Here is a 22,544-nt window from a genome sequence, read left to right as displayed (position 1 = left end):
AACACAAAAAAGAAGTGCAACACGAGGACTTCCCAGGAGGTCACCCATCCTAGTACTACTCTCGCCCGAGCAGGCTTAACTGCGGAGTTCTGATGGGATCCGGTGCATTAGTGCTGGTATGATCGCACCTGCCAAGCGTTGCGCGATCAATACCTCTATGGGTTTGCAGGTGGGCTTCAGTTTCAAAATAGTTGGACCTCGAACGCGATAACTCGCTACACAACACTATTTCACGATCGTTTTTGTAGGTACTTTAAGATTTTTATTTAGAGCTCAGCAAAAAAAAAAAAGCACAAAAAAGGTGAACTCATGGTTTGACTGTCTAGGCCAGGAAGAGGAAGAAAAACATAACACAAAAAAGAAGTGCAACACGAGGACTTCCCAGGAGGTCACCCATCCTAGTACTACTCTCGCCCGAGCGCGCTTGACTGCGGAGTTCTGATGGGATCCGGTGCATTAGTGCTGGTATGATCGCACCTGCCAAGCGTTGCGCGATCAATACCTATATGGGTTTGCAGGTGGGCTTCAGTTTCAAAATAGTTGGACCTCGAACGCGATAACTCGCTACACAACACTATTTCACGATCGTTTTTGTAGGTACTTTAAGATTTTTATTTAGAGCTCAGCAAAAAAAAAAAAAAGCACAAAAAAGGTGAACTCATGGTTTGACTGTCTAGGCCAGGAAGAGGAAGAAAAACATAACACAAAAAAGAAGTGCAACACGAGGACTTCCCAGGAGGTCACCCATCCTAGTACTACTCTCGCCCAAGAACGCTTAACTGCGCAGTTCTGATGGGATCCGGTGCATTAGTGCTGGTATGATGGCACCTGCCAAGCGTTGCGCGATCAATACCTATATGGGTTTGCAGGTGGGCTTCAGTTTCAAAATAGTTGGACCTCGAACGCGATAACTCGCTACACAACACTATTTCACGATCGTTTTTGTAGGTACTTTAAGATTTTTATTTAGAGCTCAGCAAAAAAAAAAAAAGCACAAAAAAGGTGAACTCATGGTTTGACTGTCTAGGCCAGGAAGAGGAAGAAAAACATAACACAAAAAAGAAGTGCAACACGAGGACTTCCCAGGAGGTCACCCATCCTAGTACTACTCTCGCCCAAGCACGCTTGACTGCGGAGTTCTGATGGGATCCGGTGCATTAGTGCTGGTATGATCGCACCTGCCAAGCGTTGCGCGATCAATACCTATATGGGTTTGCAGGTGGGCTTCAGTTTCAAAATAGTTGGACCTCGAACGCGATAACTCGCTACACAACACTATTTCACGATCGTTTTTGTAGGTACTTTAAGATTTTTATTTAGAGCTCAGCAAAAAAAAAAAAAAGCACAAAAAAGGTGAACTCATGGTTTGACTGTCTAGGCCAGGAAGAGGAAGAAAAACATAACACAAAAAAGAAGTGCAACACGAGGACTTCCCAGGAGGTCACCCGTCCTAGTACGACTCTCGCCCAAGCGCGCTTAACTGCGGAGTTCTGATGGGATCCGGTGCATTAGTGCTGGTATGATCGCACCTGCCAAGCGTTGCGCGATCAATACCTATATGGGTTTGCAGGTGGGCTTCAGTTTCAAAATAGTTGGACCTCGAACGCGATAACTCGCTACACAACACTATTTCACGATCGTTTTTGTAGGTACTTTAAGATTTTTATTTAGAGCTTAGCAAAAAAAAAAAAAGCACAAAAAAGGTGAACTCATGGTTTGACTGTCTAGGCCAGGAAGAGGAAGAAAAACATAACACAAAAAAGAAGTGCAACACGAGGACTTCCCAGGAGGTCACCCATCCTAGTACTACTCTCGCCCAAGCACGCTTGACTGCGGAGTTCTGATGGGATCCGGTGCATTAGTGCTGGTATGATCGCACCTGCCAAGCGTTGCGCGATCAATACCTATATGGGTTTGCAGGTGGGCTTCAGTTTCAAAATAGTTGGACCTCGAACGCGATAACTCGCTACACAACACTATTTCACGATCGTTTTTGTAGGTACTTTAAGATTTTTATTTAGAGCTCAGCAAAAAAAAAAAAAGCACAAAAAAGGTGAACTCATGGTTTGACTGTCTAGGCCAGGAAGAGGAAGAAAAACATAACACAAAAAAGAAGTGCAACACGAGGACTTCCCAGGAGGTCACCCATCCTAGTACTACTCTCGCCCAAGCACGCTTGACTGCGGAGTTCTGATGGGATCCGGTGCATTAGTGCTGGTATGATGGCACCTGCCAAGCGTTGCGCGATCAATACCTATATGGGTTTGCAGGTGGGCTTCAGTTTCAAAATAGTTGGACCTCGAACGCGATAACTCGCTACACAACACTATTTCACGATCGTTTTTGTAGGTACTTTAAGATTTTTATTTAGAGCTTAGCAAAAAAAAAAAAAGCACAAAAAAGGTGAACTCATGGTTTGACTGTCTAGGCCAGGAAGAGGAAGAAAAACATAACACAAAAAAGAAGTGCAACACGAGGACTTCCCAGGAGGTCACCCATCCTAGTACTACTCTCGCCCAAGCACGCTTGACTGCGGAGTTCTGATGGGATCCGGTGCATTAGTGCTGGTATGATCGCACCTGCCAAGCGTTGCGCGATCAATACCTATATGGGTTTGCAGGTGGGCTTCAGTTTCAAAATAGTTGGACCTCGAACGCGATAACTCGCTACACAACACTATTTCACGATCGTTTTTGTAGGTACTTTAAGATTTTTATTTAGAGCTCAGCAAAAAAAAAAAAAAGCACAAAAAAGGTGAACTCATGGTTTGACTGTCTAGGCCAGGAAGAGGAAGAAAAACATAACACAAAAAAGAAGTGCAACACGAGGACTTCCCAGGAGGTCACCCATCCTAGTACTACTCTCGCCCAAGCACGCTTGACTGCGGAGTTCTGATGGGATCCGGTGCATTAGTGCTGGTATGATCGCACCTGCCAAGCGTTGCGCGATCAATACCTATATGGGTTTGCAGGTGGGCTTCAGTTTCAAAATAGTTGGACCTCGAACGCGATAACTCGCTACACAACACTATTTCACGATCGTTTTTGTAGGTACTTTAAGATTTTTATTTAGAGCTCAGCAAAAAAAAAAAAAAGCACAAAAAAGGTGAACTCATGGTTTGACTGTCTAGGCCAGGAAGAGGAAGAAAAACATAACACAAAAAAGAAGTGCAACACGAGGACTTCCCAGGAGGTCACCCATCCTAGTACTACTCTCGTCCAAGCACGCTTGACTGCGGTGTTCTGATGGGATCCGGTGCATTAGTGCTGGTATGATCGCACCTGACAAGCGTTGCGCGATCAATACCTATATGGGTTTGCAGGTGGGCTTCAGTTTCAAAATAGTTGGACCTCGAACGCGATAACTCGCTACACAACACTATTTCACGATCGTTTTTGTAGGTACTTTAAGATTTTTATTTAGAGCTCAGCAAAAAAAAAAAAAAAGCACAAAAAAGGTGAACTCATGGTTTGACTGTCTAGGCCAGGAAGAGGAAGAAAAACATAACACAAAAAAGAAGTGCAACACGAGGACTTCCCAGGAGGTCACCCATCCTAGTACTACTCTCGCCCGAGCAGGCTTCACTGCGGAGTTCTGATGGGATCCGGTGCATTAGTGCTGGTATGATCGCACCTGCCAAGCGTTGCGCGATCAATACCTCTATGGGTTTGCAGGTGGGCTTCAGTTTCAAAATAGTTGGACCTCGAACGCGATAACTCGCTACACAACACTATTTCACGATCGTTTTTGTAGGTACTTTAAGATTTTTATTTAGAGCTCAGCAAAAAAAAAAAAGCACAAAAAAGGTGAACTCATGGTTTGACTGTCTAGGCCAGGAAGAGGAAGAAAAACATAACACAAAAAAGAAGTGCAACACGAGGACTTCCCAGGAGGTCACCCATCCTAGTACTACTCTCGCCCGAGCGCGCTTGACTGCGGAGTTCTGATGGGATCCGGTGCATTAGTGCTGGTATGATCGCACCTGCCAAGCGTTGCGCGATCAATACCTATATGGGTTTGCAGGTGGGCTTCAGTTTCAAAATAGTTGGACCTCGAACGCGATAACTCGCTACACAACACTATTTCACGATCGTTTTTGTAGGTACTTTAAGATTTTTATTTAGAGCTCAGCAAAAAAAAAAAAAAGCACAAAAAAGGTGAACTCATGGTTTGACTGTCTAGGCCAGGAAGAGGAAGAAAAACATAACACAAAAAAGAAGTGCAACACGAGGACTTCCCAGGAGGTCACCCATCCTAGTACTACTCTCGCCCAAGAACGCTTAACTGCGCAGTTCTGATGGGATCCGGTGCATTAGTGCTGGTATGATGGCACCTGCCAAGCGTTGCGCGATCAATACCTATATGGGTTTGCAGGTGGGCTTCAGTTTCAAAATAGTTGGACCTCGAACGCGATAACTCGCTACACAACACTATTTCACGATCGTTTTTGTAGGTACTTTAAGATTTTTATTTAGAGCTCAGCAAAAAAAAAAAAAGCACAAAAAAGGTGAACTCATGGTTTGACTGTCTAGGCCAGGAAGAGGAAGAAAAACATAACACAAAAAAGAAGTGCAACACGAGGACTTCCCAGGAGGTCACCCATCCTAGTACTACTCTCGCCCAAGCACGCTTGACTGCGGAGTTCTGATGGGATCCGGTGCATTAGTGCTGGTATGATCGCACCTGCCAAGCGTTGCGCGATCAATACCTATATGGGTTTGCAGGTGGGCTTCAGTTTCAAAATAGTTGGACCTCGAACGCGATAACTCGCTACACAACACTATTTCACGATCGTTTTTGTAGGTACTTTAAGATTTTTATTTAGAGCTCAGCAAAAAAAAAAAAAAGCACAAAAAAGGTGAACTCATGGTTTGACTGTCTAGGCCAGGAAGAGGAAGAAAAACATAACACAAAAAAGAAGTGCAACACGAGGACTTCCCAGGAGGTCACCCGTCCTAGTACTACTCTCGCCCAAGCGCGCTTAACTGCGGAGTTCTGATGGGATCCGGTGCATTAGTGCTGGTATGATCGCACCTGCCAAGCGTTGCGCGATCAATACCTATATGGGTTTGCAGGTGGGCTTCAGTTTCAAAATAGTTGGACCTCGAACGCGATAACTCGCTACACAACACTATTTCACGATCGTTTTTGTAGGTACTTTAAGATTTTTATTTAGAGCTCAGCAAAAAAAAAAAAAAGCACAAAAAAGGTGAACTCATGGTTTGACTGTCTAGGCCAGGAAGAGGAAGAAAAACATAACACAAAAAAGAAGTGCAACACGAGGACTTCCCAGGAGGTCACCCATCCTAGTACTACTCTCGCCCAAGCACGCTTGACTGCGGAGTTCTGATGGGATCCGGTGCATTAGTGCTGGTATGATCGCACCTGCCAAGCGTTGCGCGATCAATACCTATATGGGTTTGCAGGTGGGCTTCAGTTTCAAAATAGTTGGACCTCGAACGCGATAACTCGCTACACAACACTATTTCACGATCGTTTTTGTAGGTACTTTAAGATTTTTATTTAGAGCTCAGCAAAAAAAAAAAAAAGCACAAAAAAGGTGAACTCATGGTTTGACTGTCTAGGCCAGGAAGAGGAAGAAAAACATAACACAAAAAAGAAGTGCAACACGAGGACTTCCCAGGAGGTCACCCGTCCTAGTACTACTCTCGCCCAAGCGCGCTTGACTGCGGAGTTCTGATGGGATCCGGTGCATTAGTGCTGGTATGATCGCACCTGCCAAGCGTTGCGCGATCAATACCTATATGGGTTTGCAGGTGGGCTTCAGTTTCAAAATAGTTGGACCTCGAACGCGATAACTCGCTACACAACACTATTTCACGATCGTTTTTGTAGGTACTTTAAGATTTTTATTTAGAGCTCAGCAAAAAAAAAAAAAAGCACAAAAAAGGTGAACTCATGGTTTGACTGTCTAGGCCAGGAAGAGGAAGAAAAACATAACACAAAAAAGAAGTGCAACACGAGGACTTCCCAGGAGGTCACCCATCCTAGTACTACTCTCGCCCGAGCAGGCTTAACTGCGGAGTTCTGATGGGATCCGGTGCATTAGTGCTGGTATGATCGCACCTGCCAAGCGTTGCGCGATCAATACCTCTATGGGTTTGCAGGTGGGCTTCAGTTTCAAAATAGTTGGACCTCGAACGCGATAACTCGCTACACAACACTATTTCACGATCGTTTTTGTAGGTACTTTAAGATTTTTATTTAGAGCTCAGCAAAAAAAAAAAAGCACAAAAAAGGTGAACTCATGGTTTGACTGTCTAGGCCAGGAAGAGGAAGAAAAACATAACACAAAAAAGAAGTGCAACACGAGGACTTCCCAGGAGGTCACCCATCCTAGTACTACTCTCGCCCGAGCGCGCTTGACTGCGGAGTTCTGATGGGATCCGGTGCATTAGTGCTGGTATGATCGCACCTGACAAGCGTTGCGCGATCAATACCTATATGGGTTTGCAGGTGGGCTTCAGTTTCAAAATAGTTGGACCTCGAACGCGATAACTCGCTACACAACACTATTTCACGATCGTTTTTGTAGGTACTTTAAGATTTTTATTTAGAGCTCAGCAAAAAAAAAAAAAAGCACAAAAAAGGTGAACTCATGGTTTGACTGTCTAGGCCAGGAAGAGGAAGAAAAACATAACACAAAAAAGAAGTGCAACACGAGGACTTCCTAGGAGGTCACCCATCCTAGTACTACTCTCGCCCAAGCACGCTTATCTGCGGAGTTCTGATGGGATCCGGTGCATTAGTGCTGGTATGATCGCACCTGCCAAGCGTTGCGCGATCAATACCTATATGGGTTTGCAGGTGGGCTTCAGTTTCAAAATAGTTGGACCTCGAACGCGATAACTCGCTACACAACACTATTTCACGATCGTTTTTGTAGGTACTTTAAGATTTTTATTTAGAGCTCAGCAAAAAAAAAAAAAAGCACAAAAAAGGTGAACTCATGGTTTGACTGTCTAGGCCAGGAAGAGGAAGAAAAACATAACACAAAAAAGAAGTGCAACACGAGGACTTCCCAGGAGGTCACCCATCCTAGTACTACTCTCGTCCAAGCACGCTTGACTGCGGTGTTCTGATGGGATCCGGTGCATTAGTGCTGGTATGATCGCACCTGACAAGCGTTGCGCGATCAATACCTATATGGGTTTGCAGGTGGGCTTCAGTTTCAAAATATTTGGACCTCGAACGCGATAACTCGCTACACAACACTATTTCACGATCGTTTTTGTAGGTACTTTAAGATTTTTATTTAGAGCTCAGCAAAAAAAAAAAAAAAAGCACAAAAAAGGTGAACTCATGGTTTGACTGTCTAGGCCAGGAAGAGGAAGAAAAACATAACACAAAAAAGAAGTGCAACACGAGGACTTCCCAGGAGGTCACCCATCCTAGTACTACTCTCGCCCGAGCGCGCTTGACTGCGGAGTTCTGATGGGATCCGGTGCATTAGTGCTGGTATGATCGCACCTGCCAAGCGTTGCGCGATCAATACCTATATGGGTTTGCAGGTGGGCTTCAGTTTCAAAATAGTTGGACCTCGAACGCGATAACTCGCTACACAACACTATTTCACGATCGTTTTTGTAGGTACTTTAAGATTTTTATTTAGAGCTCAGCAAAAAAAAAAAAAAGCACAAAAAAGGTGAACTCATGGTTTGACTGTCTAGGCCAGGAAGAGGAAGAAAAACATAACACAAAAAAGAAGTGCAACACGAGGACTTCCCAGGAGGTCACCCATCCTAGTACTACTCTCGCCCGAGCGCGCTTGACTGCGGAGTTCTGATGGGATCCGGTGCATTAGTGCTGGTATGATCGCACCTGCCAAGCGTTGCGCGATCAATACCTATATGGGTTTGCAGGTGGGCTTCAGTTTCAAAATAGTTGGACCTCGAACGCGATAACTCGCTACACAACACTATTTCACGATCGTTTTTGTAGGTACTTTAAGATTTTTATTTAGAGCTCAGCAAAAAAAAAAAAAAGCACAAAAAAGGTGAACTCATGGTTTGACTGTCTAGGCCAGGAAGAGGAAGAAAAACATAACACAAAAAAGAAGTGCAACACGAGGACTTCCCAGGAGGTCACCCATCCTAGTACTACTCTCGCCCAAGCACGCTTATCTGCGGAGTTCTGATGGGATCCGGTGCATTAGTGCTGGTATGATCGCACCTGCCAAGCGTTGCGCGATCAATACCTATATGGGTTTGCAGGTGGGCTTCAGTTTCAAAATAGTTGGACCTCGAACGCGATAACTCGCTACACAACACTATTTCACGATCGTTTTTGTAGGTACTTTAAGATTTTTATTTAGAGCTCAGCAAAAAAAAAAAAAAGCACAAAAAAGGTGAACTCATGGTTTGACTGTCTAGGCCAGGAAGAGGAAGAAAAACATAACACAAAAAAGAAGTGCAACACGAGGACTTCCCAGGAGGTCACCCATCCTAGTACTACTCTCGCCCAAGCTCGCTTCACTGCGGAGTTCTGATGGGATCCGGTGCATTAGTGCTGGAATGATCGCACCTGCCAAGCGTTGCGCGATCAATACCTATATGGGTTTGCAGGTGGGCTTCAGTTTCAAAATAGTTGGACCTCGAACGCGATAACTCGCTACACAACACTATTTCACGATCGTTTTTGTAGGTACTTTAAGATTTTTATTTAGAGCTCAGCAAAAAAAAAAAAAAGCACAAAAAAGGTGAACTCATGGTTTGACTGTCTAGGCCAGGAAGAGGAAGAAAAACATAACACAAAAAAGAAGTGCAACACGAGGACTTCCCAGGAGGTCACCCATCCTAGTACTACTCTCGCCCAAGCGCGCTTAACTGCGGAGTTCTGATGGGATCCGGTGCATTAGTGCTGGTATGATCGCACCTGCCAAGCGTTGCGCGATCAATACCTATATGGGTTTGCAGGTGGGCTTCAGTTTCAAAATAGTTGGACCTCGAACGCGATAACTCGCTACACAACACTATTTCACGATCGTTTTTGTAGGTACTTTAAGATTTTTATTTAGAGCTCAGCAAAAAAAAAAAAAAGCACAAAAAAGGTGAACTCATGGTTTGACTGTCTAGGCCAGGAAGAGGAAGAAAAACATAACACAAAAAAGAAGTGCAACACGAGGACTTCCCAGGAGGTCACCCATCCTAGTACTACTCTCGCCCCAGCACGCTTAACTGCGGAGTTTTGATGGGATCCGGTGCATTAGTGCTGGTATGATCGCACCTGTCAAGCGTTGCGCGATCAATACCTATATGGGTTTGCAGGTGGGCTTCAGTTTCAAAATAGTTGGACCTCGAACGCGATAACTCGCTACACAACACTATTTCACGATCGTTTTTGTAGGTACTTTAAGATTTTTATTTAGAGCTCAGCAAATTGATTTTTGAGCCAATTTTTTTTGTGGTATCTTCGTTTAGTGTATATTTGATGGATGAGACCTTACATTGAAGAGAAGAGTGATAGATTTGGAGTTGGCAAAAATTAGCGTGACAAAACTTCAAACGATCATAACTTTTGATAGAGAAGTCGGATTGAGACACATAAAAAATGAAAGTTGTTCGAAAAAAAAAAAGCACAAAAAAGGTGAACTCATGGTTTGACTGTCTAGGCCAGGAAGAGGAAGAAAAACATAACACAAAAAAGAAGTGCAACACGAGGACTTCCCAGGAGGTCACCCATCCTAGTATTACTCTCGCCCAAGCGCGCTTAACTGCGGAGTTCTGATGGGATCCGGTGCATTAGTGCTGGTATGATCGCACCTGCCAAGCGTTGCGCGATCAATACCTATATGGGTTTGCAGGTGGGCTTCAGTTTCAAAATAGTTGGACCTCGAACGCGATAACTCGCTACACAACACTATTTCACGATCGTTTTTGTAGGTACTTTAAGATTTTTATTTAGAGCTCAGCAAAAAAAAAAAAAAGCACAAAAAAGGTGAACTCATGGTTTGACTGTCTAGGCCAGGAAGAGGAAGAAAAACATAACACAAAAAAGAAGTGCAACACGAGGACTTCCCAGGAGGTCACCCATCCTAGTACTACTCTCGCCCAAGCGCGCTTCACTGCGGAGTTCTGATGGGATCCGGTGCATTAGTGCTGGTATGATCGCACCTGCCAAGCGTTGCGCGATCAATACCTATATGGGTTTGCAGGTGGGCTTCAGTTTCAAAATAGTTGGACCTCGAACGCGATAACTCGCTACACAACACTATTTCACGATCGTTTTTGTAGGTACTTTAAGATTTTTATTTAGAGCTCAGCAAAAAAAAAAAAAAGCACAAAAAAGGTGAACTCATGGTTTGACTGTCTAGGCCAGGAAGAGGAAGAAAAACATAACACAAAAAAGAAGTGCAACACGAGGACTTCCCAGGAGGTCACCCATCCTAGTACTACTCTCGCCCAAGCGCGCTTAACTGCGGAGTTCTGATGGGATCCGGTGCATTAGTGCTGGTATGATCGCACCTGCCAAGCGTTGCGCGATCAATACCTATATGGGTTTGCAGATGGGCTTCAGTTTCAAAATAGTTGGACCTCGAACGCGATAACTCGCTACACAACACTATTTCACGATCGTTTTTGTAGGTACTTTAAGATTTTTATTTAGAGCTCAGCAAAAAAAAAAAAAAGCACAAAAAAGGTGAACTCATGGTTTGACTGTCTAGGCCAGGAAGAGAAAGAAAAACATAACACAAAAAAGAAGTGCAACACGAGGACTTCCCAGGAGGTCACCCATCCTAGTACTACTCTCGCCCAAGCACGCTTAACTGCGGAGTTCTGATGGGATCCGGTGCATTAGTGCTGGTATGATCGCACCTGCCAAGCGTTGCGCGATCAATACCTATATGGGTTTGCAGGTGGGCTTCAGTTTCAAAATAGTTGGACCTCGAACGCGATAACTCGCTACACAACACTATTTCACGATCGTTTTTGTAGGTACTTTAAGATTTTTATTTAGAGCTCAGCAAATTGATTTTTGAGCCAATTTTTTTTGTGGTATCTTCGTTTAGTGTATATTTGATGGATGAGACCTTACATTGAAGAGAAGAGTGATAGATTTGGAGTTGGCAAAAATTAGCGTGACAAAACTTCAAACGATCATAACTTTTGATAGAGAAGTCGGATTGAGACGCATAAAAAATGAAAGTTGTTCGAAAAAAAAAAAGCACAAAAAAGGTGAACTCATGGTTTGACTGTCTAGGCCAGGAAGAGGAAGAAAAACATAACACAAAAAAGAAGTGCAACACGAGGACTTCCCAGGAGGTCACCCATCCTAGTACTACTCTCGCCCAAGCACGCTTGACTGCGGAGTTCTGATGGGATCCGGTGCATTAGTGCTGGTATGATCGCACCTGCCAAGCGTTGCGCGATCAATACCTATATGGGTTTGCAGGTGGGCTTCAGTTTCAAAATAGTTGGACCTCGAACGCGATAACTCGCTACACAACACTATTTCACGATCGTTTTTGTAGGTACTTTAAGATTTTTATTTAGAGCTCAGCAAAAAAAAAAAAACACAAAAAAGGTGAACTCATGGTTTGACTGTCTAGGCCAGGAAGAGGAAGAAAAACATAACACAAAAAAGAAGTGCAACACGAGGACTTCCCAGGAGGTCACCCATCCTAGTACTACTCTCGCCCAAGCACGCTTATCTGCGGAGTTCTGATGGGATCCGGTGCATTAGTGCTGGTATGATCGCACCTGCCAAGCGTTGCGCGATCAATACCTATATGGGTTTGCAGGTGGGCTTCAGTTTCAAAATAGTTGGACCTCGAACGCGATAACTCGCTACACAACACTATTTCACGATCGTTTTTGTAGGTACTTTAAGATTTTTATTTAGAGCTCAGCAAAAAAAAAAAAAAGCACAAAAAAGGTGAACTCATGGTTTGACTGTCTAGGCCAGGAAGAGGAAGAAAAACATAACACAAAAAAGAAGTGCAACACGAGGACTTCCCAGGAGGTCACCCATCCTAGTACTACCCTCGCCCAAGCACGCTTAACTGCGGAGTTCTGATGGGATCCGGTGCATTAGTGCTGGTATGATCGCACCTGCCAAGCGTTGCGCGATCAATACCTATATGGGTTTGCAGGTGGGCTTCAGTTTCAAAATAGTTGGACCTCGAACGCGATAACTCGCTACACAACACTATTTCACGATCGTTTTTGTAGGTACTTTAAGATTTTTATTTAGAGCTCAGCAAAAAAAAAAAAACACAAAAAAGGTGAACTCATGGTTTGACTGTCTAGGCCAGGAAGAGGAAGAAAAACATAACACAAAAAAGAAGTGCAACACGAGGACTTCCCAGGAGGTCACCCATCCTAGTACTACTCTCGCCCAAGCACGCTTAACTGCGGAGTTCTGATGGGATCCGGTGCATTAGTGCTGGTATGATCGCACCTGCCAAGCGTTGCGCGATCAATACCTATATGGGTTTGCAGGTGGGCTTCAGTTTCAAAATAGTTGGACCTCGAACGCGATAACTCGCTACACAACACTATTTCACGATCGTTTTTGTAGGTACTTTAAGATTTTTATTTAGAGCTCAGCAAAAAAAAAAAAAAGCACAAAAAAGGTGAACTCATGGTTTGACTGTCTAGGCCAGGAAGAGGAAGAAAAACATAACACAAAAAAGAAGTGCAACACGAGGACTTCCCAGGAGGTCACCCATCCTAGTACTACTCTCGCCCAAGCATGCTTAACTGCGGAGTTCTGATGGGATCCGGTGCATTAGTGCTGGTATGATCGCACCTGCCAAGCGTTGCGCGATCAATACCTATATGGGTTTGCAGGTGGGCTTCAGTTTCAAAATAGTTGGACCTCGAACGCGATAACTCGCTACACAACACTATTTCACGATCGTTTTTGTAGGTACTTTAAGATTTTTATTTAGAGCTCAGCAAATTGATTTTTGAGCCAATTTTTTTTGTGGTATCTTCGTTTAGTGTATATTTGATGGATGAGACCTTACATTGAAGAGAAGAGTGATAGATTTGGAGTTGGCAAAAATTAGCGTGACAAAACTTCAAACGATCATAACTTTTGATAGAGAAGTCGGATTGAGACGCATAAAAAATGAAAGTTGTTCGAAAAAAAAAAAGCACAAAAAAGGTGAACTCATGGTTTGACTGTCTAGGCCAGGAAGAGGAAGAAAAACATAACACAAAAAAGAAGTGCAACACGAGGACTTCCCAGGAGGTCACCCATCCTAGTACCACTCTCGCCCAAGCACGCTTGACTGCGGAGTTCTGATGGGATCCGGTGCATTAGTGCTGGTATGATCGCACCTGCCAAGCGTTGCGCGATCAATACCTATATGGGTTTGCAGGTGGGCTTCAGTTTCAAAATAGTTGGACCTCGAACGCGATAACTCGCTACACAACACTATTTCACGATCGTTTTTGTAGGTACTTTAAGATTTTTATTTAGAGCTCAGCAAAAAAAAAAAAAAGCACAAAAAAGGTGAACTCATGGTTTGACTGTCTAGGCCAGGAAGAGGAAGAAAAACATAACACAAAAAAGAAGTGCAACACGAGGACTTCCCAGGAGGTCACCCATCCTAGTACTACTCTCGCCCAAGCACGCTTAACTGCGGAGTTCTGATGGGATCCGGTGCATTAGTGCTGGTATGATCGCACCTGCCAAGCGTTGCGCGATCAATACCTATATGGGTTTGCAGGTGGGCTTCAGTTTCAAAATAGTTGGACCTCGAACGCGATAACTCGCTACACAACACTATTTCACGATCGTTTTTGTAGGTACTTTAAGATTTTTATTTAGAGCTCAGCAAAAAAAAAAAAAAGCACAAAAAAGGTGAACTCATGGTTTGACTGTCTAGGCCAGGAAGAGGAAGAAAAACATAACACAAAAAAGAAGTGCAACACGAGGACTTCCCAGGAGGTCACCCATCCTAGTACTACTCTCGCCCAAGCATGCTTAACTGCGGAGTTCTGATGGGATCCGGTGCATTAGTGCTGGTATGATCGCACCTGCCAAGCGTTGCGCGATCAATACCTATATGGGTTTGCAGGTGGGCTTCAGTTTCAAAATAGTTGGACCTCGAACGCGATAACTCGCTACACAACACTATTTCACGATCGTTTTTGTAGGTACTTTAAGATTTTTATTTAGAGCTCAGCAAATTGATTTTTGAGCCAATTTTTTTTGTGGTATCTTCGTTTAGTGTATATTTGATGGATGAGACCTTACATTGAAGAGAAGAGTGATAGATTTGGAGTTGGCAAAAATTAGCGTGACAAAACTTCAAACGATCATAACTTTTGATAGAGAAGTCGGATTGAGACGCATAAAAAATGAAAGTTGTTCGAAAAAAAAAAAGCACAAAAAAGGTGAACTCATGGTTTGACTGTCTAGGCCAGGAAGAGGAAGAAAAACATAACACAAAAAAGAAGTGCAACACGAGGACTTCCCAGGAGGTCACCCATCCTAGTACCACTCTCGCCCAAGCACGCTTGACTGCGGAGTTCTGATGGGATCCGGTGCATTAGTGCTGGTATGATCGCACCTGCCAAGCGTTGCGCGATCAATACCTATATGGGTTTGCAGGTGGGCTTCAGTTTCAAAATAGTTGGACCTCGAACGCGATAACTCGCTACACAACACTATTTCACGATCGTTTTTGTAGGTACTTTAAGATTTTTATTTAGAGCTCAGCAAAAAAAAAAAAAAGCACAAAAAAGGTGAACTCATGGTTTGACTGTCTAGGCCAGGAAGAGGAAGAAAAACATAACACAAAAAAGAAGTGCAACACGAGGACTTCCCAGGAGGTCACCCATCCTAGTACTACTCTCGCCCAAGCACGCTTCACTGCGGAGTTCTGATGGGATCCGGTGCATTAGTGCTGGTATGATCGCACCTGCCAAGCGTTGCGCGATCAATACCTATATGGGTTTGCAGGTGGGCTTCAGTTTCAAAATAGTTGGACCTCGAACGCGATAACTCGCTACACAACACTATTTCACGATCGTTTTTGTAGGTACTTTAAGATTTTTATTTAGAGCTCAGCAAAAAAAAAAAAAAGCACAAAAAAGGTGAACTCATGGTTTGACTGTCTAGGCCAGGAAGAGGAAGAAAAACATAACACAAAAAAGAAGTGCAACACGAGGACTTCCCAGGAGGTCACCCATCCTAGTACTACTCTCGCCCAAGCACGCTTCACTGCGGAGTTCTGATGGGATCCGGTGCATTAGTGCTGGTATGATCGCACCTGCCAAGCGTTGCGCGATCAATACCTATATGGGTTTGCAGGTGGGCTTCAGTTTCAAAATAGTTGGACCTCGAACGCGATAACTCGCTACACAACACTATTTCACGATCGTTTTTGTAGGTACTTTAAGATTTTTATTTAGAGCTCAGCAAAAAAAAAAAAAACACAAAAAAGGTGAACCCATGGTTTGACTGTCTAGGCCAGGAAGAGGAAGAAAAACATAACACAAAAAAGAAGTGCAACACGAGGACTTCCCAGGAGGTCACCCATCCTAGTACTACTCTCGCCCCAGCACGATTAACTGCGGAGTTCTGATGGGATCCGGTGCATTAGTGCTGGTATGATCGCACCTGCCAAGCGTTGCGCGATCAATACCTATATGGGTTTGCAGGTGGGCTTCAGTTTCAAAATAGTTGGACCTCGAACGCGATAACTCGCTACACAACACTATTTCACGATCGTTTTTGTAGGTACTTTAAGATTTTTATTTAGAGCTCAGCAAATTGATTTTTGAGCCAATTTTTTTTGTGGTATCTTCGTTTAGTGTATATTTGATGGATGAGACCTTACATTGAAGAGAAGAGTGATAGATTTGGAGTTGGCAAAAATTAGCGTGACAAAACTTCAAACGATCATAACTTTTGATAGAGAAGTCGGATTGAGACGCATAAAAAATGAAAGTTGTTCGAAAAAAAAAAAACACAAAAAAGGTGAACTCATGGTTTGACTGTCTAGGCCAGGAAGAGGAAGAAAAACATAACACAAAAAAGAAGTGCAACACGAGGACTTCCCAGGAGGTCACCCATCCTAGTACTACTCTCGCCCAAGCACGCTTAACTGCGGAGTTCTGATGGGATCCGGTGCATTAGTGCTGGTATGATCGCACCTGCCAAGCGTTGCGCGATCAATACCTATATGGGTTTGCAGGTGGGCTTCAGTTTCAAAATAGTTGGACCTCGAACGCGATAACTCGCTACACAACACTATTTCACGATCGTTTTTGTAGGTACTTTAAGATTTTTATTTAGAGCTCAGCAAAAAAAAAAAAAAGCACAAAAAAGGTGAACTCATGGTTTGACTGTCTAGGCCAGGAAGAGGAAGAAAAACATAACACAAAAAAGAAGTGCAACACGAGGACTTCCCAGGAGGTCACCCATCCTAGTACTACTCTCGCCCAAGCACGCTTCACTGCGGAGTTCTGATGGGATCCGGTGCATTAGTGCTGGTATGATCGCACCTGCCAAGCGTTGCGCGATCAATACCTATATGGGTTTGCAGGTGGGCTTCAGTTTCAAAATAGTTGGACCTCGAACGCGATAACTCGCTACACAACACTATTTCACGATCGTTTTTGTAGGTACTTTAAGATTTTTATTTAGAGCTCAGCAAAAAAAAAAAAAAGCACAAAAAAGGTGAACTCATGGTTTGACTGTCTAGGCCAGGAAGAGGAAGAAAAACATAACACAAAAAAGAAGTGCAACACGAGGACTTCCCAGGAGGTCACCCATCCTAGTACTACTCTCGCCAAACACGCTTAACTGCGGGGTTCTGATGGGATCCGGTGCATTAGTGCTGGTATGATCGCACCTGCCAAGCGTTGCGCGATCAATACCTATATGGGTTTGCAGGTGGGCTTCAGTTTCAAAATAGTTGGACCTCGAACGCGATAACTCGCTACACAACACTATTTCACGATCGTTTTTGTAGGTACTTTAAGATTTTTATTTAGAGCTCAGCAAAAAAAAAAAAAAAGCACAAAAAAGGTGAACTCATGGTTTGACTGTCTAGGCCAGGAAGAGGAAGAAAAACATAACACAAAAAAGAAGTGCAACACGAGGACTTCCCAGGAGGTCACCCATCCTAGTACTACTCTCGCCCAAGCACGCTACACAACACTATTTCACGATCGTTTTTGTAGGTACTTTAAGATTTTTATTTAGAGCTCAGCAAAAAAAAAAAAAAGCACAAAAAAGGTGAACTCATGGTTTGACTGTCTAGGCCAGGAAGAGGAAGAAAAACATAACACAAAAATGAAGTGCAACACGAGGACTTCCCAGGAGGTCACCCATCCTAGTACTACTCTCGCCCAAGCACGCTTGACTGCGGAGTTCTGATGGGATCCGGTGCATTAGTGCTGGTATGATCGCACCTGCCAAGCGTTGCGCGATCAATACCTATATGGGTTTGCAGGTGGGCTTCAGTTTCAAAATAGTTGGACCTCGAACGCGATAACTCGCTACACAACACTATTTCACGATCGTTTTTGTAGGTACTTTAAGATTTTTATTTAGAGCTCAGCAAAAAAAAAAAAAAGCACAAAAAAGGTGAACTCATGGTTTGACTGTCTAGGCCAGGAAGAGGAAGAAAAACATAACACAAAAAAGAAGTGCAACACGAGGACTTCCCAGGAGGTCACCCATCCTAGTACCACTCTCGCCCAAGCACGCTTCACTGCGGAGTTCTGATGGGATCCGGTGCATTAGTGCTGGTATGATCGCACCTGCCAAGCGTTGCGCGATCAATACCTATATGGGTTTGCAGGTGGGCTTCAGTTTCAAAATAGTTGGACCTCGAACGCGATAACTCGCTACACAACACTATTTCACGATCGTTTTTGTAGGTACTTTAAGATTTTTATTTAGAGCTCAGCAAAAAAAAAAAAAAGCACAAAAAAGGTGAACTCATGGTTTGACTGTCTAGGCCAGGAAGAGGAAGAAAAACATAACACAAAAAAGAAGTGCAACACGAGGACTTCCCAGGAGGTCACCCATCCTAGTACTACTCTCGCCCAAGCACGCTTAGCTGCGGAGTTCTGATGGGATCCGGTGCATTAGTGCTGGTATGATCGCACCTGCCAAGCGTTGCGCGATCAATACCTATATGGGTTTGCAGGTGGGCTTCAGTTTCAAAATAGTTGGACCTCGAACGCGATAACTCGCTACACAACACTATTTCACGATCGTTTTTGTAGGTACTTTAAGATTTTTATTTAGAGCTCAGCAAAAAAAAAAAAAGCACAAAAAAGGTGAACTCATGGTTTGACTGTCTAGGCCAGGAAGAGGAAGAAAAACATAACACAAAAAAGAAGTGCAACACGAGGACTTCCCAGGAGGTCACCCATCCTAGTACCACTCTCGCCCAAGCACGCTTAGCTGCGGAGTTCTGATGGGATCCGGTGCATTAGTGCTGGTATGATCGCACCTGCCAAGCGTTGCGCGATCAATACCTATATGGGTTTGCAGGTGGGCTTCAGTTTCAAAATAGTTGGACCTCGAACGCGATAACTCGCTACACAACACTATTTCACGATCGTTTTTGTAGGTACTTTAAGATTTTTATTTAGAGCTCAGCAAAAAAAAAAAAAAGCACAAAAAAGGTGAACTCATGGTTTGACTGTCTAGGCCAGGAAGAGGAAGAAAAACATAACACAAAAAAGAAGTGCAACACGAGGACTTCCCAGGAGGTCATCCATCCTAGTACTACTCTCGCCCAAGCACGCTTGACTGCGGAGTTCTGATGGGATCCGGTGCATTAGTGCTGGTATGATCGCACCTGCCAAGCGTTGCGCGATCAATACCTATATGGGTTTGCAGGTGGGCTTCAGTTTCAAAATAGTTGGACCTCGAACGCGATAACTCGCTACACAACACTATTTCACGATCGTTTTTGTAGGTACTTTAAGATTTTTATTTAGAGCTCAGCAAAAAAAAAAAAAAGCACAAAAAAGGTGAACTCATGGTTTGACTGTCTAGGCCAGGAAGAGGAAGAAAAACATAACACAAAAAAGAAGTGCAACACGAGGACTTCCCAGGAGGTCACCCATCCTAGTACTACTCTCGCCCAAGCACGCTTCACTGCGGAGTTCTGATGGGATCCGGTGCATTAGTGCTGGTATGATCGCACCTGCCAAGCGTTGCGCGATCAATACCTATATGGGTTTGCAGGTGGGCTTCAGTTTCAAAATAGTTGGACCTCGAACGCGATAACTCGCTACACAACACTATTTCACGATCGTTTTTGTAGGTACTTTAAGATTTTTATTTAGAGCTCAGCAAAAAAAAAAAAAAAGCACAAAAAAGGTGAACTCATGGTTTGACTGTCTAGGCCAGGAAGAGGAAGAAAAACATAACACAAAAAAGAAGTGCAACACGAGGACTTCCCAGGAGGTCACCCATCCTAGTACTACTCTCGCCCAAGCACGCTTAACTGCGGGGTTCTGATGGGATCCGGTGCATTAGTGCTGGTATGATCGCACCTGCCAAGCGTTGCGCGATCAATACCTATATGGGTTTGCAGGTGGGCTTCAGTTTCAAAATAGTTGGACCTCGAACGCGATAACTCGCTACACAACACTATTTCACGATCGTTTTTGTAGGTACTTTAAGATTTTTATTTAGAGCTCAGCAAAAAAAAAAAAAAGCACAAAAAAGGTGAACTCATGGTTTGACTGTCTAGGCCAGGAAGAGGAAGAAAAACATAACACAAAAAAGAAGTGCAACACGAGGACTTCCCAGGAGGTCACCCATCCTAGTACTACTCTCGCCCAAGCACGCTTGACTGCGGAGTTCTGATGGGATCCGGTGCATTAGTGCTGGTATGATCGCACCTGCCAAGCGTTGCGCGATCAATACCTATATGGGTTTGCAGGTGGGCTTCAGTTTCAAAATAGTTGGACCTCGAACGCGATAACTCGCTACACAACACTATTTCACGATCGTTTTTGTAGGTACTTTAAGATTTTTATTTAGAGCTCAGCAAAAAAAAAAAAAGCACAAAAAAGGTGAACTCATGGTTTGACTGTCTAGGCCAGGAAGAGGAAGAAAAACATAACACAAAAAAGAAGTGCAACACGAGGACTTCCCAGGAGGTCACCCATCCTAGTACTACTCTCGCCCAAGCACGCTTAGCTGCGGAGTTCTGATGGGATCCGGTGCATTAGTGCTGGTATGATCGCACCTGCCAAGCGTTGCGCGATCAATACCTATATGGGTTTGCAGGTGGGCTTCAGTTTCAAAATAGTTGGACCTCGAACGCGATAACTCGCTACACAACACTATTTCACGATCGTTTTTGTAGGTACTTTAAGATTTTTATTTAGAGCTCAGCAAAAAAAAAAAAAAGCACAAAAAAGGTGAACTCATGGTTTGACTGTCTAGGCCAGGAAGAGGAAGAAAAACATAACACAAAAAAGAAGTGCAACACGAGGACTTCCCAGGAGGTCACCCATCCTAGTACTACTCTCGCCCAGGCACGCTTCACTGCGGAGTTCTGATGGGATCCGGTGCATTAGTGCTGGTATGATCGCACCTGCCAAGCGTTGCGCGATCAATACCTATATGGGTTTGCAGGTGGGCTTCAGTTTCAAAATAGTTGGACCTCGAACGCGATAACTCGCTACACAACACTATTTCACGATCGTTTTTGTAGGTACTTTAAGATTTTTATTTAGAGCTCAGCAAAAAAAAAAAAAAGCACAAAAAAGGTGAACTCATGGTTTGACTGTCTAGGCCAGGAAGAGGAAGAAAAACATAACACAAGAAAGAAGTGCAACACGAGGACTTCCCAGGAGGTCACCCATCCTAGTACTACTCTCGCCCAAGCACGCTTCACTGCGGAGTTCTGATGGGATCCGGTGCATTAGTGCTGGTATGATCGCACCTGCCAAGTGTTGCGCGATCAATACCTATATGGGTTTGCAGGTGGGCTTCAGTTTCAAAATAGTTGGACCTCGAACGCGATAACTCGCTACACAACACTATTTCACGATCGTTTTTGTAGGTACTTTAAGATTTTTATTTAGAGCTCAGCAAAAAAAAAAAAAAGCACAAAAAAGGTGAACTCATGGTTTGACTGTCTAGGCCAGGAAGAGGAAGAAAAACATAACACAAAAAAGAAGTGCAACACGAGGACTTCCCAGGAGGTCACCCATCCTAGTACTACTCTCGCCCAAGCACGCTTAACTGCGGGGTTCTGATGGGATCCGGTGCATTAGTGCTGGTATGATCGCACCTGCCAAGCATTGCGCGATCAATACCTATATGGGTTTGCAGGTGGGCTTCAGTTTCAAAATAGTTGGACCTCGAACGCGATAACTCGCTACACAACACTATTTCACGATCGTTTTTGTAGGTACTTTAAGATTTTTATTTAGAGCTCAGCAAAAAAAAAAAAAAGCACAAAAAAGGTGAACTCATGGTTTGACTGTCTAGGCCAGGAAGAGGAAGAAAAACATAACACAAAAAAGAAGTGCAACACGAGGACTTCCCAGGAGGTCACCCATCCTAGTACTACTCTCGCCCAAGCACGCTACACAACACTATTTCACGATCGTTTTTGTAGGTACTTTAAGATTTTTATTTAGAGCTCAGCAAAAAAAAAAAAAAGCACAAAAAAGGTGAACTCATGGTTTGACTGTCTAGGCCAGGAAGAGGAAGAAAAACATAACACAAAAAAGAAGTGCAACACGAGGACTTCCCAGGAGGTCACCCATCCTAGTACTACTCTCGCCCAAGCACGCTTGACTGCGGAGTTCTGATGGGATCCGGTGCATTAGTGCTGGTATGATCGCACCTGCCAAGCGTTGCGCGATCAATACCTATATGGGTTTGCAGGTGGGCTTCAGTTTCAAAATAGTTGGACCTCGAACGCGATAACTCGCTACACAACACTATTTCACGATCGTTTTTGTAGGTACTTTAAGATTTTTATTTAGAGCTCAGCAAAAAAAAAAAAAAGCACAAAAAAGGTGAACTCATGGTTTGACTGTCTAGGCCAGGAAGAGGAAGAAAAACATAACACAAAAAAGAAGTGCAACACGAGGACTTCCCAGGAGGTCACCCATCCTAGTACTACTCTCGCCCAGGCACGCTTAACTGCGGAGTTCTGATGGGATCCGGTGCATTAGTGCTGGTATGATCGCACCTGCCAAGCGTTGCGCGATCAATACCTATATGGGTTTGCAGGTGGGCTTCAGTTTCAAAATAGTTGGACCTCGAACGCGATAACTCGCTACACAACACTATTTCACGATCGTTTTTGTAGGTACTTTAAGATTTTTATTTAGAGCTCAGCAAAAAAAAAAAAAAGCACAAAAAAGGTGAACTCATGGTTTGACTGTCTAGGCCAGGAAGAGGAAGAAAAACATAACACAAAAAAGAAGTGCAACACGAGGACTTCCCAGGAGGTCACCCATCCTAGTACTACTCTCGCCCAAGCACGCTTAGCTGCGGAGTTCTGATGGGATCCGGTGCATTAGTGCTGGTATGATCGCACCTGCCAAGCGTTGCGCGATCAATAC

General features: G+C 43.9%; 58 non-coding genes and 3 pseudogenes across 58 annotated transcripts; all 61 read right to left on the bottom strand.

Annotated features, from left to right (window-relative positions):
* Window positions 1–11: 11 nt before the first annotated feature.
* LOC150024555 (5S ribosomal RNA) lies at window positions 12–130 on the bottom strand. The gene has a single exon (XR_016517029.1). It is a non-coding gene; the product is annotated as a 5S ribosomal RNA (ribosomal RNA).
* A 230-nt stretch (window positions 131–360) lies between these two features.
* LOC150024554 (5S ribosomal RNA) lies at window positions 361–479 on the bottom strand. The gene has a single exon (XR_016517050.1). It is a non-coding gene; the product is annotated as a 5S ribosomal RNA (ribosomal RNA).
* Window positions 480–711: 232 nt separating this feature from the next.
* LOC150024553 (5S ribosomal RNA) lies at window positions 712–830 on the bottom strand (annotated as a pseudogene).
* Window positions 831–1,061: 231 nt separating this feature from the next.
* Window positions 1,062–1,180, bottom strand: LOC150024552 (5S ribosomal RNA). Its single transcript, XR_016516903.1, has one exon. It is a non-coding gene; the product is annotated as a 5S ribosomal RNA (ribosomal RNA).
* A 232-nt stretch (window positions 1,181–1,412) lies between these two features.
* Window positions 1,413–1,531, bottom strand: LOC150024551 (5S ribosomal RNA). Its single transcript, XR_016517091.1, has one exon. It is a non-coding gene; the product is annotated as a 5S ribosomal RNA (ribosomal RNA).
* Window positions 1,532–1,762: 231 nt separating this feature from the next.
* On the bottom strand, window positions 1,763–1,881 carry LOC150024550 (5S ribosomal RNA). The gene has a single exon (XR_016516902.1). It is a non-coding gene; the product is annotated as a 5S ribosomal RNA (ribosomal RNA).
* Window positions 1,882–2,112: 231 nt separating this feature from the next.
* Window positions 2,113–2,231, bottom strand: LOC150024549 (5S ribosomal RNA). Its single transcript, XR_016517066.1, has one exon. It is a non-coding gene; the product is annotated as a 5S ribosomal RNA (ribosomal RNA).
* Window positions 2,232–2,462: 231 nt separating this feature from the next.
* On the bottom strand, window positions 2,463–2,581 carry LOC150024548 (5S ribosomal RNA). The gene has a single exon (XR_016516901.1). It is a non-coding gene; the product is annotated as a 5S ribosomal RNA (ribosomal RNA).
* Window positions 2,582–2,813: 232 nt separating this feature from the next.
* Window positions 2,814–2,932, bottom strand: LOC150024547 (5S ribosomal RNA). Its single transcript, XR_016516900.1, has one exon. It is a non-coding gene; the product is annotated as a 5S ribosomal RNA (ribosomal RNA).
* Window positions 2,933–3,164: 232 nt separating this feature from the next.
* LOC150024546 (5S ribosomal RNA) lies at window positions 3,165–3,283 on the bottom strand. The gene has a single exon (XR_016517095.1). It is a non-coding gene; the product is annotated as a 5S ribosomal RNA (ribosomal RNA).
* A 233-nt stretch (window positions 3,284–3,516) lies between these two features.
* Window positions 3,517–3,635, bottom strand: LOC150024545 (5S ribosomal RNA). Its single transcript, XR_016517060.1, has one exon. It is a non-coding gene; the product is annotated as a 5S ribosomal RNA (ribosomal RNA).
* Window positions 3,636–3,865: 230 nt separating this feature from the next.
* On the bottom strand, window positions 3,866–3,984 carry LOC150024544 (5S ribosomal RNA). The gene has a single exon (XR_016517049.1). It is a non-coding gene; the product is annotated as a 5S ribosomal RNA (ribosomal RNA).
* Window positions 3,985–4,216: 232 nt separating this feature from the next.
* On the bottom strand, window positions 4,217–4,335 carry LOC150024543 (5S ribosomal RNA; annotated as a pseudogene).
* Window positions 4,336–4,566: 231 nt separating this feature from the next.
* LOC150024542 (5S ribosomal RNA) lies at window positions 4,567–4,685 on the bottom strand. Its single transcript, XR_016516899.1, has one exon. It is a non-coding gene; the product is annotated as a 5S ribosomal RNA (ribosomal RNA).
* Window positions 4,686–4,917: 232 nt separating this feature from the next.
* On the bottom strand, window positions 4,918–5,036 carry LOC150024541 (5S ribosomal RNA). Its single transcript, XR_016517044.1, has one exon. It is a non-coding gene; the product is annotated as a 5S ribosomal RNA (ribosomal RNA).
* Window positions 5,037–5,268: 232 nt separating this feature from the next.
* Window positions 5,269–5,387, bottom strand: LOC150024540 (5S ribosomal RNA). The gene has a single exon (XR_016516898.1). It is a non-coding gene; the product is annotated as a 5S ribosomal RNA (ribosomal RNA).
* A 232-nt stretch (window positions 5,388–5,619) lies between these two features.
* Window positions 5,620–5,738, bottom strand: LOC150024539 (5S ribosomal RNA). Its single transcript, XR_016517077.1, has one exon. It is a non-coding gene; the product is annotated as a 5S ribosomal RNA (ribosomal RNA).
* A 232-nt stretch (window positions 5,739–5,970) lies between these two features.
* On the bottom strand, window positions 5,971–6,089 carry LOC150024538 (5S ribosomal RNA). Its single transcript, XR_016517028.1, has one exon. It is a non-coding gene; the product is annotated as a 5S ribosomal RNA (ribosomal RNA).
* A 230-nt stretch (window positions 6,090–6,319) lies between these two features.
* Window positions 6,320–6,438, bottom strand: LOC150024537 (5S ribosomal RNA). Its single transcript, XR_016517047.1, has one exon. It is a non-coding gene; the product is annotated as a 5S ribosomal RNA (ribosomal RNA).
* Window positions 6,439–6,670: 232 nt separating this feature from the next.
* LOC150024536 (5S ribosomal RNA) lies at window positions 6,671–6,789 on the bottom strand. Its single transcript, XR_016517042.1, has one exon. It is a non-coding gene; the product is annotated as a 5S ribosomal RNA (ribosomal RNA).
* A 232-nt stretch (window positions 6,790–7,021) lies between these two features.
* On the bottom strand, window positions 7,022–7,140 carry LOC150024535 (5S ribosomal RNA). Its single transcript, XR_016517094.1, has one exon. It is a non-coding gene; the product is annotated as a 5S ribosomal RNA (ribosomal RNA).
* A 234-nt stretch (window positions 7,141–7,374) lies between these two features.
* LOC150024534 (5S ribosomal RNA) lies at window positions 7,375–7,493 on the bottom strand. Its single transcript, XR_016517046.1, has one exon. It is a non-coding gene; the product is annotated as a 5S ribosomal RNA (ribosomal RNA).
* A 232-nt stretch (window positions 7,494–7,725) lies between these two features.
* On the bottom strand, window positions 7,726–7,844 carry LOC150024533 (5S ribosomal RNA). The gene has a single exon (XR_016517045.1). It is a non-coding gene; the product is annotated as a 5S ribosomal RNA (ribosomal RNA).
* A 232-nt stretch (window positions 7,845–8,076) lies between these two features.
* On the bottom strand, window positions 8,077–8,195 carry LOC150024532 (5S ribosomal RNA). Its single transcript, XR_016516942.1, has one exon. It is a non-coding gene; the product is annotated as a 5S ribosomal RNA (ribosomal RNA).
* A 232-nt stretch (window positions 8,196–8,427) lies between these two features.
* Window positions 8,428–8,546, bottom strand: LOC150024531 (5S ribosomal RNA). Its single transcript, XR_016517081.1, has one exon. It is a non-coding gene; the product is annotated as a 5S ribosomal RNA (ribosomal RNA).
* Window positions 8,547–8,778: 232 nt separating this feature from the next.
* Window positions 8,779–8,897, bottom strand: LOC150024530 (5S ribosomal RNA). Its single transcript, XR_016516963.1, has one exon. It is a non-coding gene; the product is annotated as a 5S ribosomal RNA (ribosomal RNA).
* Window positions 8,898–9,129: 232 nt separating this feature from the next.
* On the bottom strand, window positions 9,130–9,248 carry LOC150024529 (5S ribosomal RNA). The gene has a single exon (XR_016517064.1). It is a non-coding gene; the product is annotated as a 5S ribosomal RNA (ribosomal RNA).
* Window positions 9,249–9,665: 417 nt separating this feature from the next.
* On the bottom strand, window positions 9,666–9,784 carry LOC150024528 (5S ribosomal RNA). Its single transcript, XR_016517069.1, has one exon. It is a non-coding gene; the product is annotated as a 5S ribosomal RNA (ribosomal RNA).
* A 232-nt stretch (window positions 9,785–10,016) lies between these two features.
* LOC150024527 (5S ribosomal RNA) lies at window positions 10,017–10,135 on the bottom strand. Its single transcript, XR_016517032.1, has one exon. It is a non-coding gene; the product is annotated as a 5S ribosomal RNA (ribosomal RNA).
* A 232-nt stretch (window positions 10,136–10,367) lies between these two features.
* Window positions 10,368–10,486, bottom strand: LOC150024526 (5S ribosomal RNA). The gene has a single exon (XR_016516962.1). It is a non-coding gene; the product is annotated as a 5S ribosomal RNA (ribosomal RNA).
* Window positions 10,487–10,718: 232 nt separating this feature from the next.
* On the bottom strand, window positions 10,719–10,837 carry LOC150024525 (5S ribosomal RNA). The gene has a single exon (XR_016516743.1). It is a non-coding gene; the product is annotated as a 5S ribosomal RNA (ribosomal RNA).
* A 417-nt stretch (window positions 10,838–11,254) lies between these two features.
* LOC150024524 (5S ribosomal RNA) lies at window positions 11,255–11,373 on the bottom strand. The gene has a single exon (XR_016516897.1). It is a non-coding gene; the product is annotated as a 5S ribosomal RNA (ribosomal RNA).
* Window positions 11,374–11,603: 230 nt separating this feature from the next.
* Window positions 11,604–11,722, bottom strand: LOC150024523 (5S ribosomal RNA). Its single transcript, XR_016516941.1, has one exon. It is a non-coding gene; the product is annotated as a 5S ribosomal RNA (ribosomal RNA).
* Window positions 11,723–11,954: 232 nt separating this feature from the next.
* LOC150024522 (5S ribosomal RNA) lies at window positions 11,955–12,073 on the bottom strand. Its single transcript, XR_016516696.1, has one exon. It is a non-coding gene; the product is annotated as a 5S ribosomal RNA (ribosomal RNA).
* A 230-nt stretch (window positions 12,074–12,303) lies between these two features.
* Window positions 12,304–12,422, bottom strand: LOC150024521 (5S ribosomal RNA). Its single transcript, XR_016516742.1, has one exon. It is a non-coding gene; the product is annotated as a 5S ribosomal RNA (ribosomal RNA).
* A 232-nt stretch (window positions 12,423–12,654) lies between these two features.
* Window positions 12,655–12,773, bottom strand: LOC150024520 (5S ribosomal RNA). Its single transcript, XR_016516969.1, has one exon. It is a non-coding gene; the product is annotated as a 5S ribosomal RNA (ribosomal RNA).
* Window positions 12,774–13,190: 417 nt separating this feature from the next.
* LOC150024519 (5S ribosomal RNA) lies at window positions 13,191–13,309 on the bottom strand. Its single transcript, XR_016517022.1, has one exon. It is a non-coding gene; the product is annotated as a 5S ribosomal RNA (ribosomal RNA).
* Window positions 13,310–13,541: 232 nt separating this feature from the next.
* Window positions 13,542–13,660, bottom strand: LOC150024518 (5S ribosomal RNA). Its single transcript, XR_016516741.1, has one exon. It is a non-coding gene; the product is annotated as a 5S ribosomal RNA (ribosomal RNA).
* Window positions 13,661–13,892: 232 nt separating this feature from the next.
* Window positions 13,893–14,011, bottom strand: LOC150024517 (5S ribosomal RNA). The gene has a single exon (XR_016516968.1). It is a non-coding gene; the product is annotated as a 5S ribosomal RNA (ribosomal RNA).
* A 417-nt stretch (window positions 14,012–14,428) lies between these two features.
* On the bottom strand, window positions 14,429–14,547 carry LOC150024516 (5S ribosomal RNA). The gene has a single exon (XR_016517021.1). It is a non-coding gene; the product is annotated as a 5S ribosomal RNA (ribosomal RNA).
* A 232-nt stretch (window positions 14,548–14,779) lies between these two features.
* Window positions 14,780–14,898, bottom strand: LOC150024515 (5S ribosomal RNA). Its single transcript, XR_016516772.1, has one exon. It is a non-coding gene; the product is annotated as a 5S ribosomal RNA (ribosomal RNA).
* A 232-nt stretch (window positions 14,899–15,130) lies between these two features.
* LOC150024514 (5S ribosomal RNA) lies at window positions 15,131–15,249 on the bottom strand. Its single transcript, XR_016516770.1, has one exon. It is a non-coding gene; the product is annotated as a 5S ribosomal RNA (ribosomal RNA).
* Window positions 15,250–15,480: 231 nt separating this feature from the next.
* LOC150024513 (5S ribosomal RNA) lies at window positions 15,481–15,599 on the bottom strand. Its single transcript, XR_016516973.1, has one exon. It is a non-coding gene; the product is annotated as a 5S ribosomal RNA (ribosomal RNA).
* Window positions 15,600–16,016: 417 nt separating this feature from the next.
* LOC150024512 (5S ribosomal RNA) lies at window positions 16,017–16,135 on the bottom strand. Its single transcript, XR_016516740.1, has one exon. It is a non-coding gene; the product is annotated as a 5S ribosomal RNA (ribosomal RNA).
* Window positions 16,136–16,367: 232 nt separating this feature from the next.
* Window positions 16,368–16,486, bottom strand: LOC150024511 (5S ribosomal RNA). The gene has a single exon (XR_016516769.1). It is a non-coding gene; the product is annotated as a 5S ribosomal RNA (ribosomal RNA).
* A 232-nt stretch (window positions 16,487–16,718) lies between these two features.
* On the bottom strand, window positions 16,719–16,836 carry LOC150024510 (5S ribosomal RNA; annotated as a pseudogene).
* A 443-nt stretch (window positions 16,837–17,279) lies between these two features.
* Window positions 17,280–17,398, bottom strand: LOC150024509 (5S ribosomal RNA). The gene has a single exon (XR_016516896.1). It is a non-coding gene; the product is annotated as a 5S ribosomal RNA (ribosomal RNA).
* Window positions 17,399–17,630: 232 nt separating this feature from the next.
* Window positions 17,631–17,749, bottom strand: LOC150024508 (5S ribosomal RNA). The gene has a single exon (XR_016516975.1). It is a non-coding gene; the product is annotated as a 5S ribosomal RNA (ribosomal RNA).
* A 232-nt stretch (window positions 17,750–17,981) lies between these two features.
* Window positions 17,982–18,100, bottom strand: LOC150024507 (5S ribosomal RNA). Its single transcript, XR_016516751.1, has one exon. It is a non-coding gene; the product is annotated as a 5S ribosomal RNA (ribosomal RNA).
* A 231-nt stretch (window positions 18,101–18,331) lies between these two features.
* LOC150024506 (5S ribosomal RNA) lies at window positions 18,332–18,450 on the bottom strand. The gene has a single exon (XR_016516949.1). It is a non-coding gene; the product is annotated as a 5S ribosomal RNA (ribosomal RNA).
* Window positions 18,451–18,682: 232 nt separating this feature from the next.
* Window positions 18,683–18,801, bottom strand: LOC150024505 (5S ribosomal RNA). The gene has a single exon (XR_016517017.1). It is a non-coding gene; the product is annotated as a 5S ribosomal RNA (ribosomal RNA).
* A 232-nt stretch (window positions 18,802–19,033) lies between these two features.
* On the bottom strand, window positions 19,034–19,152 carry LOC150024504 (5S ribosomal RNA). Its single transcript, XR_016516768.1, has one exon. It is a non-coding gene; the product is annotated as a 5S ribosomal RNA (ribosomal RNA).
* A 233-nt stretch (window positions 19,153–19,385) lies between these two features.
* On the bottom strand, window positions 19,386–19,504 carry LOC150024503 (5S ribosomal RNA). Its single transcript, XR_016517024.1, has one exon. It is a non-coding gene; the product is annotated as a 5S ribosomal RNA (ribosomal RNA).
* Window positions 19,505–19,736: 232 nt separating this feature from the next.
* On the bottom strand, window positions 19,737–19,855 carry LOC150024502 (5S ribosomal RNA). The gene has a single exon (XR_016516895.1). It is a non-coding gene; the product is annotated as a 5S ribosomal RNA (ribosomal RNA).
* Window positions 19,856–20,086: 231 nt separating this feature from the next.
* On the bottom strand, window positions 20,087–20,205 carry LOC150024501 (5S ribosomal RNA). Its single transcript, XR_016516749.1, has one exon. It is a non-coding gene; the product is annotated as a 5S ribosomal RNA (ribosomal RNA).
* A 232-nt stretch (window positions 20,206–20,437) lies between these two features.
* LOC150024500 (5S ribosomal RNA) lies at window positions 20,438–20,556 on the bottom strand. Its single transcript, XR_016516922.1, has one exon. It is a non-coding gene; the product is annotated as a 5S ribosomal RNA (ribosomal RNA).
* A 232-nt stretch (window positions 20,557–20,788) lies between these two features.
* LOC150024499 (5S ribosomal RNA) lies at window positions 20,789–20,907 on the bottom strand. The gene has a single exon (XR_016516767.1). It is a non-coding gene; the product is annotated as a 5S ribosomal RNA (ribosomal RNA).
* Window positions 20,908–21,139: 232 nt separating this feature from the next.
* On the bottom strand, window positions 21,140–21,258 carry LOC150024498 (5S ribosomal RNA). The gene has a single exon (XR_016517023.1). It is a non-coding gene; the product is annotated as a 5S ribosomal RNA (ribosomal RNA).
* Window positions 21,259–21,700: 442 nt separating this feature from the next.
* LOC150024497 (5S ribosomal RNA) lies at window positions 21,701–21,819 on the bottom strand. The gene has a single exon (XR_016516894.1). It is a non-coding gene; the product is annotated as a 5S ribosomal RNA (ribosomal RNA).
* A 232-nt stretch (window positions 21,820–22,051) lies between these two features.
* On the bottom strand, window positions 22,052–22,170 carry LOC150024496 (5S ribosomal RNA). Its single transcript, XR_016516754.1, has one exon. It is a non-coding gene; the product is annotated as a 5S ribosomal RNA (ribosomal RNA).
* Window positions 22,171–22,402: 232 nt separating this feature from the next.
* On the bottom strand, window positions 22,403–22,521 carry LOC150024495 (5S ribosomal RNA). The gene has a single exon (XR_016516748.1). It is a non-coding gene; the product is annotated as a 5S ribosomal RNA (ribosomal RNA).
* Window positions 22,522–22,544: the final 23 nt, after the last annotated feature.

Source organism: Phaseolus vulgaris, chromosome 10 (assembly GCF_051622355.1).
Source record: "Phaseolus vulgaris cultivar YP4 chromosome 10, ASM5162235v1, whole genome shotgun sequence".
NCBI classification, from domain to species: Eukaryota; Viridiplantae; Streptophyta; class Magnoliopsida; order Fabales; family Fabaceae; genus Phaseolus; species Phaseolus vulgaris.
The sequence above is the reverse complement of the archived record's forward strand: the minus strand, read 5'-3'. Positions and strand labels throughout refer to the sequence as shown.